This window comes from Mirounga angustirostris, unplaced genomic scaffold, assembly GCF_029215605.1.
Source record: "Mirounga angustirostris isolate CCGP_5_RB_7025 unplaced genomic scaffold, mMirAng1.0.hap1 SCAF_5, whole genome shotgun sequence".
Lineage (NCBI taxonomy): Eukaryota > Metazoa > Chordata > Mammalia > Carnivora > Phocidae > Mirounga > Mirounga angustirostris.
Genome location: NW_026991713.1, coordinates 110,142,046 through 110,155,822, shown reverse-complemented (window position 1 = coordinate 110,155,822; position 13,777 = coordinate 110,142,046). Strand labels below are relative to the sequence as shown.

The window sequence follows — 13,777 nt, the reverse complement described above, 5'->3', positions numbered from 1 at the left end:
ATGGGTCAGTAATGCCATCATTTCGGTTTCTAGAAAGATGATACTGGCAGCAGTGTGCAAGATTGGTTGAAGTGGGGACAGACCAGTTCCAGGATCAGTGCATTTGCTAGGTGGGCTGAGTGGGCTCCGAAGGAGACACCCAGCTCTGAGATAGGAGAGGCCCGGAGGCTTGGACGTTCTTCTTTTTTTTTTTTTTAAAGCTTTTAATCACAAAAATTTCAAACATACAGAAAAATAGAACAGTACAGTGAATACCCCTATGCCCACCCGAGAGCCAACAATTGGTAACATTGTGCCTCTTGTACTTCCTTTCTCCCCCTCCTTCTGCCCTCCCTCCCCCCATCTGTCTATTGAAGGATTTTAGATAAGTAGCAGAGCTCAGTACTCTATATCCCTAAATACTTAAGCAAACATCTCTCCAAAATAAGGACATCAGGGGAGAGATGTTCAGGGAGATAAAATCAGAACAGTTTAGGATTTGGGGGTAAAGATACTGGATTCTGTTATACCCAGTAAGAGATGCTGCACAGGACAAAGGCTTGGTTTACAATGACTAATTTGTGGTTATATAGTATTTTTTCTTCCTCTTTTTTGGGAGATGGATCTATGGTAAGTGCTATTAAATTTCAAATAGAAACTTAAAAAAACTTGGAAAACTTTTTAATCAGAAGACATTTTCCGGTACAACAGTAGACAGTGGCCAGTGTTCTTGTCTGAGACGGTGGTCCATGCCAAGCTTTTCGATGGAAGGGGGAAAAAAGGTGATTACAGAGGAGCTTGCCCACCTTCTCCCACAAAGAGGAAGAAGGGCCAGGCCTTCGAACTGTGCGAAGGCCCAGGTCAGAGGATGTGTGTGTGAGAAAGCAGGTGTGCGACGAGCACAACAGGTAGGATCCAACCCATGTGTGATGCAGAGAGCGCTAAGGAGGCGGGCTGACTGGCACCAACATAGGTGATGGCAGGGGGAGCAGGGAGCTGGAAATGCCAAAGGGCACGGGACATAAACGCCAGCCTTTTTTTTTTTTTTTTTTAAAGATTTTATTTATTTTTTGACAGAGAGAGAGACAGCGAGAGAGGGAACACAAGCAGGGGGAGTGGGAGGGGGAGAAGCAGACTCTCGCTGAGCAGGGAGCCCGATGCGGGGCTCGATCCCAGGACCCCGGGATCATGACCTGAGCCAAAGGCAGACGCTTAACGACTGAGCCACCCAGGTGCCCCAAATGCCAGCCTTTTAATGTCTTTAATTAGTTAGGGAAGTTGTCTCCTCTACCTTTGGCCTACTAAGTGTTTTACATTATGACCAATGGGATCAGCAAGTCTTCCTCCTTTGGGAGGGACAACCAGGAACTGGGATAAGGCAGAAAATATCTTGTGTGATATTATCATAGCTAAAATTGGTAGAGATTCCAGCGTTCACTCATTCATTCATTCATTCATTCATTCAACAAATAGGAACACAGCAGTGAGCAACACAGTTAAAGTCCCTGCCCTCTTGTGGCTTGTCTTCAACTAGGAAAGACTGAACAACAGACAAGACACATGAAATATCCATCACAGATTGTGATAAGCACTAAGAAACATTAAGTGGGGTGGGGGGGTCTGTGTGGAGACTTTAGAAACGGAGGCCAAGGGACTCCACTAAGATGCCATTTGGGGAAAGACCTGTGAAACTTGAACCACTTGAGCAGTATCGATGTGCACGGAGTGCGTCTTTCGCTGTTTCTTGTGTGGCCTGATTCCTCGAGATTGTGTGACTAGGAAGTGACTGACAGCTGGCTTCCATATGGTATTTAATTTTTTTTCTGTCCCTGCACACACAGTTTTTTTTTTTTTCAGTCAGACTTTTCAGTCAGATTCTTCTAATCCTAAAATTTCTTGACCTAAATGAACCGAAAAGTAAGTTTTCTCCCTGTCACGTTGTACGTATCTCTCCAGAGCTTGTGAGTTTAAGTCAGTGTGTCTATGAATCCACTCAAAGGCGTTGCAGGATTCTATGAAACATTCTCTTGTGTAAACGTTTCCCATGGTTTTGAACAATGACTGGCATGTTACTTTCCTTGGCAACTTAATTTTTGTTCCATCTTCACAGGAAACTTTGGAAATGGTAACTTTTTCCCTTTTCCAGTCATTTGTTTCACTCTGGAAATGAAAATAATCATTTCAGAGCTGTGATATACAAATTAAGGATTTACAAAGTATGGTCAGTAGATTCCAGGAACTCATATTAATGAAGTTTAAATATTGACATACTTGAAGAAGCTAGCATTAAAAGGTATGTGAACAAATGAAATACTGTTAAAGCTACCCTTGCATATGATAGACTACAAGTCTGAGATTCTCTACCATGTAATATATGAAGGGCCAATCCAGAACAGGTTCCTTTTTAGTTAATACAGTATTCACTATTTTTCTGTATAAGAATAGGGTTTGGAATTGTTCTTTAAGGGACTTATTCCCTTTTGTTTTCAGTTTTGGAAACCATTATAATAGATGAGTGTTTTATGAATATAAACTCCTGTGCAAGAAAGTGAGGATTTCCTTTAAGGGTGTAAGGACAGACCCCTGTGGACGAAAACCTAACTTAATATAAAGTTGTTTGTATTATACATGACCAGTGCTTTTGAACTGCATGTTTTCTTTTATCATTATCTGTGATAGCTTTAAAAAATAGGTATGTAAATATGCATTAACAACTACTGTGTATGACATTTTAGTTTACCTCTTTAGTGCTGTCCCTCATTAGGAAATAACAATTAACTTTGATACTATAAATAATATTTTACAAATAAGAATTGATTTTTGTGGGCTTCTGGGTGGCTCAGTCGGTTAAGTGTCTGCCTTTAGCTCAGGTCATGATCCCAGGGTTCTGGGATCAAGTCCTGTGTCGGGCTCCCTGCTCAGCGGGTAGTCTGCTTCTCCCTCTGCCCCTCCTTCCACTCTCTCTCAATCTCTCTTTCTCTCCCTCTCTCTGTCAAATAAATAAAATCTTTTTTTAAAAAAAGAATTGAATTTTATTTATTTGACAGAGAGAGAGCACAAGTAGGCAAAGCAGCAGGCAGAGGGAGAGGGAGAAGCAGGCTCCCCGCCGACCAGAGAGACCGATGTGGGGCTCGATCCCAGGACCCTAGGATCATGACCTGAGCCAAAGGCAGATGCTTAACCATCTGAGCCACCCAGACACCCCAAGAATTGATTTTTAGAAAGCTTGTTTTTTATAGCCATATTTTAGGGCCTGAGAAACTGACAAAACTAGACAATTTGCATGATTTCTGTTGTCAAGTGAGTAAACACATGAAATCATGTTTATAAATACCCAGATTCATTGCAGATGTTTTGAGTAGGCTCTATTTTTAGGAACTACTGGGTTGAACCACACAATATTAATTAGTACCTGGTAAATAACAATGTATCTTAGACTAAATGATTTATATTATTTAAAAATTATACCATTGATTTTTGCAAATGGCCAGTATGTCAGGATGGGTTAGATTGTGCTTTAGCAGCAAACAACTCCAACAATAAATGTTTATTTCTGGCTCGTGCTATCTGTCCATTTCACATTGGTGGGGCACTCAGCTCGATGTCATCCTCTGTCAAGACTTGAGCTGATGGAGGTGCCATTCTCTTGAACATTGGATGGCTTGCGAAAGAGGAGATGCAAGGTTCTCTCAGTGGTACTTAAATGTGTCTTCCTGGGAGTGACAAACCTGATGCTTTCTTTTTATTGGTCAAGGCAGGTCAGGTCCCATGTGTCTGGAAGGGGAGAAGTCACAGAAATACTGTGGGGTCTCACCACTGTCTAACCACAATTAGAAAACTGTCCAAAATAAATGAGTGTCATGAAGTTTACTACATTATCTACTTTGGTATAGCAATTGTGTTGTCATTTATAAATGGTAGTGATGGTTGAAACCATTTATTGTACCCCAAATTTGTAGTCTAATTTCCTGGTATTAGTACCTGCTCTCTGACAAAGTGTTTATTTGTGAGTTTAATTACAAGAATGATTTTTCAAAAAAGATTTTATTTATTTGAGGGGGAGAGAGAGAGTGAGAGAGCAAGCAAGCATGAGCGGGGTAAGAGGCAGAGGGAGAAGCAGGCTCCCCACTGAGCAGGGAGCCCAATGCGGGGCTCAATCCCAGGACTCCGAGATCATGACCTGAGACGAAGGCAGATGCTTAACCAGCTGAGCCACCCAGGTGCCCCTAATTACAACAATATTATGTGTTTCAACCTTAAGTTCCAAGACTGCTGTGCATGCTCTACAGTGAAGGCTGGCTTTTATTTGCAAATGTTGCTTAAATCCGTTTGCTTGTTGCTAGAATTAAGCTTTCCCGTCTCTGGTAATAATTGGGCAACTATTATTGGCTACTATTTTGGGCAACTCTTCTGGCTACTATTAATTTGTAGTAATTTCATTTCTTTCTTAGACTGTCTTCAAGTGTTACACTCATTTTTTTTTAACTGTAAAGTGCATAACATAAGATTTACTGTATTGACCATTTTTTTTTAAAGATTTTATTTATTTGAGAGAGAGAGAATGAGAGAGAGCAAGCACATGAGAGGGGGGAGGGTCAGAGGGAGAAGCAGACTCCTCGCTGAGCAAGGAGCTTGATGTGGGACTCAATCCCGGGACTCCAGGATCATGACCTGAGCCGAAGGCAGTCGCTCAACCAACTGAGCCACCCAGGCGCCCTGTATTGACCATTTTTAAGTGTATGGTTCAGTAGTATTAAGTATATTCACATTGTTGTGTAACAGATCTCCAGAACTTTTTTTTATATGGCAAAACTGAAACTATACACATCAAACAACTCCGCATTTCTCTTACCCCCTTGCCCCTGGCAACCACCATTCTACTTTCTGTTTCTATGACTTTGGCTACTTTAGATACCTTATATAAGTGCAGTCATACAGTAGTTTTCTTTGCCCTGCTGGCTTATTTCACTTAGTATAATGTTCCCAGGTTTCACTCATGTTGTAGCATGTGACGAGATTTCCTTCTTTTTTAAGGTGAATAATACTCTGTCATCTGTGTGTGTGTGTGTGTTTGTGTGTACACCACATTTTGTTTATTCATCTCTTAATGGGCATTTGATTTGCTTTAACCTCTTCGCTATTGTTAATAATGCTGCAATGAACATGGATTCGCAAATATCTCTTTGAGATCCTACTTTCAATTCTTTTGGGTATATAAGCCAAAGTGGAATTATGCTGGGTCACATGGTAATTCCATTTTTAATTTTTTGAGGAACTTTCATACTGTTTTCCATAGTGGCTGCACCATTGTAAATTCCCACGAACAGGGCACAGGGTTCCAATTTCTCTACATTATTGCCAACAGTTGTTATTTTCTGTGTTTTGTTTTTGTTTTTGTTTTGGATAGTAAATGGGTGTGAGGTGATACCTCTTTGTGATTTTGTTTGCACTTTCTTTAATGATTAATAATGTTGAACATCTTTTCATGTGCTTGTTGGAGAAATGTCTGTTCAAGTTCTTTGCCCATGTATTTATTTTTGTTGAATTGTAGGAGCTCTTTATATATTCTAGATATTAATCCCTTATCAGATATATGATATGCAAGTATTTTCTTCCATTCTGTGGGTTGTCTTTTCACTCTGTTGATTGTTTACTTTGTTTCTCAGAAGTTTTTAAAGATTTTATGTAGTCCCATTTATTTATGTTTACTTTTGTTGCTTGTGCTTTTGTGTCATATCCAAGAAATCGTTACCAAATTCAGTGCCATGAAGCTTTTTCCCTGTTTTCTTTTTAAGAGTTTTATAGTTTTAGGTCTTATGTTTAGGTCTTATTTCATGTTAATTTTTGTATATGGTGTATGGTAAGGATCCAACATAATTCTTTTGCATGTGAATATTCAGTTTTGCCAACAACACTTGTATTTTTTTTAAGATTTCATTTATTTGACAGAGAGAGACACAGCGAGAGAGGGAACACAAGCAGGGGGAGTGGGAGAGGGATAAGCAGGCTTCCTGCTGAGCAGGGAGCCCAATCCGGGGCTTGATCCCAGGACCCTGGGATCATGACCTGAACTGAAGGCAGATGCTTAACGACTGAGCCACCCAGGCACCCCGCCAACAACACTTGTGGAAGAGATTGTCCCTTCCCTATTGAGTAGTCCTGGCACCTTGGTTGAAGATCATTTGACTGTATGTCTGAGAGTTTCTCTTCTGGGTTCTGATTTCTATTTCATTGGTCTGTATGTCTGTCTTTATGCCAGTACCACATTTACCTGTAGCTTTGTAATATGTTTTGAAGTCAGGAATTGTGAGGCTTCAAACTTTTTTCTTCTTTTTTAATATTGATTTGCGTTTTCAGAGTTCTTTGAGATCCCATATGAATTTTAGGGCAGTTTTTCTATTTCTGCAAAAAATGTCATTACGATTTTTGCTAAGGATATAATGAATCTGTAGATTGCTTTGGGTGCTATGGACATTTTAACAATTTTTTTTTTAAAGATTTTATTTATTTATTTGAGAGAGAGAGAATGAGAGACAGAGAGCATGAGAGGGAGGAGGGTCAGAGGGAGAAGCAGGCTCCCCGCTGAGCAGGGAGCCCAATGCGGGACTCGATCCTGGGACTCCAGGTTCATGACCTGAGCCGAAGGCAGTCACTTAACCAACTGAGCCACCCAGGCGCCCCGACATTTTCACAATTTTAAGTTTTCCAGTCTGTATCTTTCCATTTATCTGCATCTTCTTTAATTTCTTTCAGCAGTGTTTTGCAAGTTTTTCAATCTATAGGTCTTTGACCTTCTTGGTTGAATTTATTCCTTAGTATCTCGTTCTTTTGATGCTATTATCAGTATGATTGTTTTCTTTCTTTCTTTTTTTAAAGATTTTATCTATTTATTTGACAGAGAGAGATGCAGCGAGAGAGGGAACAGGAGCAGGGGGAGTGGGAGAGGGAGAAGCAGGCTTCCCGCTGAGCAGGGAGCCCGATGTGGGGCTCGATCCCAGGACCCTGGGATAATGACCTGAGCTGAAGGCAGACGCTTAATGACTGAGCCACCCAGGCGACCCAGTATGATTGTTTTCTTAATGTCCTTTTAGGGTTGTTTGTGGTTTGTGTTTGAAAACTCAGTTGATTTTTTTGTGTTCATTTTGTATCCTGCAACTTTGCTGAATTTGTTTAGTCATTCTAACAATTTGTGTGTGTGTGTGTGTATAATCTTTTGGGTTTTCTGCATACACGATCATGTAATGTCATCTGTGAATAGAGATAATTTTCCTTCTTCCTTCCTAATCTGGCTGCCTTTTATTTATTTTTTCTTGCCAAATTGCAAAGCAATTATACATTTTAGTATTATGTTGAATAGAAGTAGTGAGAGTGGGCATCAATGCTTTGTTCATCTTAGAGGAAAAGCTTTCAGTCTTTTAGCATTGATGTTAGCTGTGAACTTTTTATATATATGGCCTTTATGATATTGAGGTAGTTTCCTTCTATTTCTAGTTTATTGTCTTAATCATGAAACGTATTTAATTTAGCCAGATGCGTTTTCTCCATGAATTGAGATGATCATGTGGTTTTGTCCTTCATTCATTTAACATGGTATATCACATTTTCATATGTTGAACCATCCTTGCATCCCTAGGATAAATCCAACTTGGTAATGGTTTGTAATCCTTTTAATGTGCTTTTCAATTTGGTTTGCTAGTATTTTTTAAGGACTTTTAAATTACTGTTCATCAGGAAGTTTGGTCTACAGTTTTTTTGTAATGTTTTGTTTGGCTTTGCTATCAGGGTAATGGTGGCCTCAATGAACTTGGAAGTGTTCCTTGCTCTTCAATTTTGGGGAAGAACTTGAGGAGTTTTGGTGTTAATTCTTTAAATGTTTAGTAGAATTCTCTAGTGAAGTCATCTAGCCCTGTGCTTTAATTTGCTGAGAGGTTTTTGATTACTGCTTCAATCTCTTTATTAGATATTGATCTATTCACATTTTAAATTTATGTTCACTTTGTAGGTTGTATGTTTCTAGGAATCTATCCATTCTAGGTTACCAAACTTGTTGGTATATAGTTGTTAATAGTCTGTTATGGTTCATTTCTGTGACATCAGTTGTAATGTTTCTTTTTTCATTTCTGATTTTAGTTATTTAAGTCATCTTTTATTCTTAGCAAAGGGTTTGTTAATTTTGATTTTTTTGAAAAAAACTTTTGTTTCATTAATTTTTTTGTTTTCTCCTATTATCTCTGCTCTAATAATTTCCTTTCTTTGCTAACATTGTTCTTCTAGTTCCTTGAGTTATAAAGTTAGGTACTGATTTTAGATTTTTCTTTTTTCTTTTTTAATTGTTTACAGCTACAAACTTCACTCAACACTGTCTTTATTACATCCCATAAGATTTAATATGTTATATTTTCATTTTTATTTGTCTAAAGATATTTTCTAATTTATTTTGTGATTTATTCTTTGGCCGACTGGTTGTTTACATGTGTGTTGCTTAATTTCCACATATTTGTGGATTTTTATTTTTACTTCTGTTACTGATTTCTGGTTTCATTCCATTGAGGTCAGAAAAGATACTTGGTATGGGTTCAAACTTCTTAAATTTGTTAAGACTTGTTTTGTGGTCTAACATGTGGTCTTTCCTGGAAAATGTTCCATGTGTGCTTGAGAAAAATGTGTATTTTGTTGTTGAATCGAGTGTTCTGTATATGACTGTTCAGTGCATTTGGTCTATAGTTTTGTTCAACTCCTCTGTTTTCTCATTGGTTTTCTGTCTGGTCATTCTTTCTGTTGAAAGAATGACATTGAAGTCTTCTAATATTACTGCGTTGATGTCTGTTTCACCCTTCAATTCTGTCAGTGTTTGCTTCATATATTTAGGAGTTCTGATGTCAGGTATATACATATTTACAACTGTTAAACTTCTTGGTGAGTTGACCTGTTTGTCATTATATAATGTCCTATTTTGTGTTTTGTTAGTTTTTGACTTAGTCTATTTTGTCTGTTAGTATGGCCACCCTGCTCTCTTTTGGTTAGCATTTTCATGGAATATCTTTTTTTCCATACTTTCATTTTCAGCCCATGTGTATCTTTAGATCTAAAGTGAGTCTCTAGTAGACAGCATATAGTTGGTCTAATTTTTTGTTTGTTTTTCCTTTAATTCATTCAGTTACTCTATGTCTTTTGATTAGGGAGTTTAATTCATTTACACTTAAAGTAATTACTGATAAAGGAAGGTTTTTTATTCCCATTTCCTTAAATGTTTTCTGTCTTGTAACTTTTTTGTCCCTCTTTTCCCTTATTGCTGCCTTTTCTTTGTGTTTTAATGAGTTGGTTTTTTTTTTTTTTTAGTCACATGCTTTGTTTCCCTTTACATTGGCTTTTGTGTATTTTCTATAGATTTTTTTTGTGTGTCTGTGTGGTTTCCATGGGGATTACGTAAAACATCTTCAGGCTTTAACAATCTATTTTAAACTGATAACTTTAATTGCATACAAAAACTCTACTCCTTTACGTCTCTGCCCCCCACTTCCTGATGTCACAAATTGTACTTTTTTATATCGTGTGTCTTTTAACATAGATTTATACTTTAATGCTTTTGCCTTTTCAATTCTTTTTCTTTTTTTTTTAAAGATTTTATTTATTTCACAGAGAGAGACACAGCAGGAGAGAGAGAGGGAACACAAGCAGGGTGAGTGGGAGAGGGAGAAGCAGGCTTCCTGCTGAGCAGGGAGCCTGATGCGGGGCTCGATCCCAGGACACTGGGATCATGACATGAGCCGAAGGCAGATGCTTAACAACTGAGCCACCCAGGCGCCCTGCCTTTTAAATTCTGTAAAAGAATTAAAAGTGATTTATGCACCAACATTACAATACTGTAGGATTCTATATTTGCCTAAATATTTGCCTTTCCAGAGAGCATTATGGTTTCATATGGTTTTGTGTTGTTGTTTCAGCTTGAAGGCCTCCGTTTAGTATTTTTTTGTAGGGCAGATCCGATGGTGATTGACTCCTTCAGCATTTGTTTATCTGGCTGGGAAAGTCTTAGTTTCTCCTCCATCTTTAAAGGATAACCTTCCAGATACAGTATTCTTGGTTGGCAGCTCTTTTCTTTCAGCATGTTGAATATACCATATCACTGCCTTCTGACCTGCAAAGTTTCTGCAGAGACACTGGCTTTTAATCAATAGAAGTTTCCTTTTACATGATGAGTCCTTTTTCTCTTGCTGCTTTCAAGATTGTTTTTTTCTGTGACTTGTCACAGTTTAATTATAATGTGTGGGTCTCTTTATATTTACCCTGTTTGGAGTTCATTCAGCTTCTTGAATTTATATGTTCATTTTTTGCATAGAATTTGGAAAATTTTCAGCCATTATTTCTTTAAATAGCACTCTGTTTCTTTCCTACTTCTCCTTCTGGGTCTCCCATAATGCATATATAGTCTTTTTGTGGTGTCCTATATGGCCCATAGGCTCTCTTTACTTTCCTTCATTTTTTTTTTTCATTCCTCTGACTCAGTAATTTCATATGATGTTTTCAAATTTGCTGATTCTTTGTTCTGCTTGATCAAGTGTGAAGTTGGATCTCTCTAGTGAAATTTTCAGTTTAATTATTGTATTCAACTCCAAAGTTTACCTTTTATTAAAGTTTCTTTGTGTTGATATTCTTGTTTTGTTCATGTGTTGTTTCCCTGATTTCATTTAGGTATCTATTTGTGGTGTCTTTTAGCTCATTGAGCATCTTTAGGATGATTATTTTAAGTTATTTGTCATAATTCATAGATCTCCATTTCTTTAGGATTGGTTGTGGGTCTTTATTTTGCTCATTTGATCGAAGCATCTTTACCTGTTTCTTTGTGGGCCTTTTGATCTTCTGTTGAGATTTGGGTATTTGAAAAGACAATGATCTCTTCTAGTCTTAACTGACTGGCTTCACAGAGTGCAAGACCTACACTGATCAGCCTGACTAAAGTCCTGTGAACCTCTCAAACTTTTTCTGGAGATGCATATTTTCTGGGCTTGTGTGTGTAATTTCTGAGGTTTCCTTTTGTTTTCTCCTTAGGCTCCCATAATCTCTTTCCTCTCTTTGGCATCTGCCTGTGACAGTGCAATCTCCCTGATTCTGTCATGGGCCCCAGTGCTTGACTTTGTTCTGAGCAGCCTCCAACCTGGCATCCAAATTATTCTGCCTTCCTGTGAGCATTTATTGCCAGGCAAGAGAGAAACCTTCGGGCGTCCCTTTAGCATGCCAAATCATTGAATGCATGTTCCTCTTTTCTCCTTCCCTCCCCTAGGGAGAAACTGGGTATTGTTTGTTTGTTTGTTTTCTTGATTGTGCTTCATTGCATGAGGGAAGGGGATTAAGGTAGGGAAAAATGCAGTGAACTCTTATCTGCTTCAGTGTGGCTCTTTCTGGCTTTTACTCACCTAGGGGATACAACCGCTTAACTGGTTTCTGGAGTTGTCTGAGACAATTAGGTCTTTATATTGTTGTTAAGTTTCTCCTAAGGGAACAAGGGCCTTGGGGTTTTTCTGTTCCACCATCTTGCTGATGTCAGTCCCTGTACACATTTGGCTTTTAACTCCAGTCACTGTTAGGATATTTCACCTGTGTTACCTACCATACCTGTACAGATAATCACAGTTGTGTTACTATTAGAGGCTTTATTGCTAAAGGGCTATTTTTGGTAACTGTTATAATTTGATGTTAAATGTAGTTTTTTAATAAACATAGGTTTATTCTGTTTTTGGGTTTGTGAATTTTTTTTTTTTCTTTTAAAGATTTTATTTGAGAGAGAGAGAGCACGCATGAGCCGGGGAGGGCAGAAGGAAAGGGAGAAGCATGCTCCCAGATGTGGGGCTGGATCCCAGGACCCTGGGATTATGACCTGAGCCAAAGGCAGATGCTTAACCAACTCAGCCACGCAGGCATCCCTGTGTGTGTTAATTTGAATAGGAAGTGATACATAATTTTAATAAGGCTTGTTTTGTTGGCTGGTTTATTTTTAGGCTTTCCATGAAATTTTGAAATTACTAACTATGAATTCTAGTCAGTGCTCTGGTGACATTTTGTTAACAAAAAAGACTCAGTAATGTCTGAATCATGTTCTTGAACTTCTAACATAGTCTGTCCATTGTTTACCGTACAGAACATAGAGGAACAATATCTTTAGCTACCTTGCAAGATGTGACAGTAGTTTTCTGGAAATATCTATGGCTATAAGTAGGGTATGGGCTTTGTAGATGTGTAGTCCTAAGTGTTCAAAACCAATGGATTGAAGCCTGGGAATATTGTTTTCTGAACTTACTTGAGGTTTTGGGTGGTCAGTCAGAGAAGGCACGATATCGGGGGACTGAAGAGCAAGCTAGAGGATGTGGACTTAAAGTGGGCAGTTTTCTTATTTATAAATAGCATAAAATAAAACAAGGATATTAAAGAAAAGGTTGTGGGAAGGGGGGAGGCAGTCTTTGAGCATCTGGTGTGTTTCCAGTGCTTTAGATAGATTTCATTTAGCCACCACCAAAAGTGAGTCAGAGATACTATTTCCATTTGATAGCTAAGAAGACTGAATGGGAAAGGTTAAATAAGAGAGTTAAGGGGCAGCGTTGTGTAGTGTGATTGGCAGAATGGGCATCAGATCCATACATGTTGGCATTAGAATCCTTTCAAGCTGTGGACTTAAGGTAAGGTCCTTAAAATTCAGTTTCCTTATCTGTAAAATGATCATAGTGCTTACATTATAGGATTATTTTAAGAATTAAATGAAATCATGCATGTTGAGTTTTTTTTTTAAAGATTTATTTATTTATTTATTCATGAGAGACAGAGAGAGAGAGAGACAGAGGCAGAGGGAGAAGCAGGCTCCCCGCGGAGCAGGGAGCCTGATGCGGGACTCGATCCCAGGACCCTGGGATCATGACCTGAGCCGAAGGCAGATGCTTAACCAACTGAGCCACCCAGGCGTCCCCATGCATGTTGAGTTTTTAACCTAGTATCTGGGAAATTGTATGCACTCAATGTTATTTGTCACTAATATAAATTACATTTATATATAAGTATGTAGATATAAATCTATAAATATATATATATGTTGAGTTTTTAATCTAATGTCTGGGAAATTGTATGCACTCAATGTTATTTTTCACTAACATTTATATACATGTATGTATTTATATTTATATGTATGTGTATAAGTGTATGTGTACTTATATTTATATACAGGTATATATTTACATATTTATTTTTATATGAATATGTATACACATATATAAATATATGTGTATATGTATTTGTATTTATATGTTTATACATCACATATGGGTACACACATATATATAACTTAAATTGGTATTTTCTTGGTTTCCCAAGGTCTCAAACCTTGTAAGTTGTGCATGTGGCACGTGGTAGAATCAGGAGACTGGTCTCTCACCAAAGCCTGTATTCTTTTCATTATAGAACCTCGAAAAGTTTGCTAGACTGGAGGAAATGAGAAGTAGGGTGATGAAAATGAGGCCGAAGAATGTTAATAAAGCTGTCATCTGTTGATTGGCTGTTACAGGTTAGGTGTTCTACTTATGTCATTGCATTTAATCTCATTTCATTCAATAGCCTGGCCAAGATCAGGGAGTCAGTATGGCAGAGCTGGTCTGTCTCATTTCAAAATCTGTGCTCTCCTCATTAGGCAATGCTGTCTCCCCATAGGTAAACTAATGAGGTTGTTCTGACCTTGAAGGGAAAGGGAGCTCTTGGAGGGTTGGAACTGGTCACACAAAGGACTTCTGAATAAGGTTCATTACGCAGTTTTTAAGGA

At 38.2% G+C, this 13,777-nt stretch overlaps 1 protein-coding gene across 5 annotated transcripts in view; it reads left to right on the top strand.

The window, feature by feature from the left end:
• Positions 1-13,777, top strand: part of MPP7 (MAGUK p55 scaffold protein 7) — a 367,939-nt gene that overhangs the window by 104,619 nt on the left and 249,543 nt on the right. Inside the window, exon 1 of one of the 5 annotated variants that reach the window (XM_064591874.1) lies at positions 13,313-13,525. The exons of the other annotated variants lie outside the window; for them this stretch is intronic. The gene's annotated coding sequence lies outside the window, so the exon portion shown is untranslated. Of the gene's footprint in view, positions 1-13,312; positions 13,526-13,777 lie in introns of those variants that run through there. 5 annotated transcript variants of the gene reach the window in all.